Here is a 2,352-nt window from a genome sequence, read left to right as displayed (position 1 = left end):
CCCAGTTGTCATGTGGATGAAACGACATGCTGCCCTAATTTTCTTGGAGGAAAGATGGGGTTTCTACAAGGGAAGATTGGTTTCTTTTTCTATAGGGGACAGGAATTTATTAAAAATAATAGATTCTCATAAGGCTGCGCAAAAATATCCATGTGTCAAATACACTGCTAACATGGAATTAGATGAACACCAAATAGTAAGACTTTTCAAAAGTCTCTATTATAAATGAGTGATTGGATTTCTCACTCATCATTTCCTTGCATGGGGGCCATGCTAATCTTCTCTATATTGTTCTAGTGTTAGTATAGGTGAAGCTGAAGTTAGCAAACTTTTTAATTAAACAATTGTCTCTGGAGTGGCACACAAGAACTACTGATCTCTGTGGGAGAGAAGCAAAGACTCCCATCAGGCTGAGACAGAAAAAGTATGCATGATATTCATGTGATTGCACCGTACTGTACCATTGGAATCAATGGTAAATAACCCCATGAACATGTTTGAGCTGCTCATGAACAGCTTAACTGTCCAATGTAAAATCTGTTTCCTGCTAGCAACAGCAAGCAGAACTTGAGTTTAATTGGCTGATGCGCAAGCATCCCTATATACAACCACTAACTGAGGCCATTACTTCATTTTGTTGTTCTTGTTGTTGTTCGTTGCTGCTAGGATCAATTAGAAGAAGTGGTTATTTTATTTTGATTTTAACTGCTTCTTATTCTGTTTTTATCTTAATCAGTCATTATTTGTAAGCCACTTTGCATTATAGGATATGAATTATTTATGAGAAATAAAGTCTGCTGAAAGAATTTGGAATTTTCTGAATGAGTATACAAAATTAATTATATGCTAAAAAGAACCAGCATGATGTAGTATTTAAATTGTTACACCTAGGTCTCAGAAGACCCAGGTTCAAAAGCACACAGGCAATAATGTTTACTGGCAGATTTTAGCCAGTCACATTCTATCAGCCTAACATGGGGAGGGCAGAGCTGAGGATAGTAGCAGACAAAAAAAGAAGCATGCATACAAACCTTGGAAGAAGTATAGTATAAAAAATAATTCAATAGTGCTTTTAATATTCTGCTTCTTTTTCAAAGAGCTGTAAAGACTTAGCTGGATACAAATTACTAGTGTTTGAAAGCATGGGTGAGGGAGTGCTTTCTACTTTTATCTTTATAAACCTTGAGCTGTGGGCACTTCTGGAATTTTGACAACAGGTAATAACCATCAAACAAAATGGCTGCCATGGAGATGGGACCAATAATAAAATCTTGGTAAATCCCTCAAAACCCCACAGAATGTCTGAAGGGGCCAAGCCAAGTACCCTCCAATAATGGAGACAGCTGGGTTTTTTTTTCAGAACAAAGAGGGGTACAAAAGAAGAAAAGAGAATAACAGTGTCAGAGGAACATTAAGATTTTGAACATTAAGATGCTGTAATAATAAAATACAGAGTACACAGAACATACCTTAATCAGAGTTCATCAGTATTACATCTCCTATTCCAACTCCCGTGTGTCTTCTCAAACTAAATACGATCTTTTACCTACACAATATTCAATTTTAGATCAGCTAAAGGTCAAAACAAGTGGTCTCCCTATACATTCTAACTACTGTATCTTAGTATGGTGTTCTACTTCTATACAGATCGTTTCTGTCTAGCTTAACTATTTTGCCAAAGTTTCCATATCATGCATTCTACCTCATCACTGATATTTAACCAATTTCATCTTATCAAAACCTATCCAATCTATAACAATATATCAGTATACCATCCTATTCTGGTTTCTAAAACTAAGACATTTTGTGCATTTTATCCAAATAAGTGAAAGAAAGCCAAAACTGGTTCTTAGCTTTAAGGAAGAGATGCTTTAGGACAAAGCAAGTAAGATCCACGAAACACATCAATAGGTGTCATCATAGCTCCTACAGGCACCATGTTGGTGATCATCAAGCTAGAATCTAATAAAACTCAAAAATAAATAACTGCTTCTAAAGTGGATCACTAGTGTTGGAATAAGTTTCTTTCCATTTGTTTTTAAATTCACTTTGAAACATGCGAAGGAGACTAAAGCAGCTTGACAGCCTTTAATCAAGCGGCAGCAGTTTAGGAGATTCCAATCTTCTAATCAAGTTTAAAATAAACCTTATCAATTCCTCTACAAATTGTATAATTGCTTTAAGGAATAGGTAGAAGCAAGGTAGCCAGTGAGATAGATGATAATGCCACAGGTTAAAAAATCCAGATGGTATTCCCTAGCCATGTTATCAAGTTGTGCAGTAAGCTTTTAATGGAGCAAATATTGATGCTGCCTAAATTAAGCTTTGTTTGGATGACATCCAGCTCCCTCG

General features: G+C 35.9%; 1 pseudogene; it reads right to left on the bottom strand.

The window, feature by feature from the left end:
• Positions 1 to 224: 224 nt before the first annotated feature.
• Positions 225 to 325, bottom strand: LOC129336392 (U6 spliceosomal RNA; annotated as a pseudogene).
• Between the last annotated feature and the right edge of the window lie 2,027 nt (positions 326 to 2,352).

This window comes from Eublepharis macularius, chromosome 9, assembly GCF_028583425.1.
Source record: "Eublepharis macularius isolate TG4126 chromosome 9, MPM_Emac_v1.0, whole genome shotgun sequence".
NCBI classification, from domain to species: domain Eukaryota; kingdom Metazoa; phylum Chordata; class Lepidosauria; order Squamata; family Eublepharidae; genus Eublepharis; species Eublepharis macularius.
This window is presented reverse-complemented; position numbering and strand designations above follow the sequence as displayed.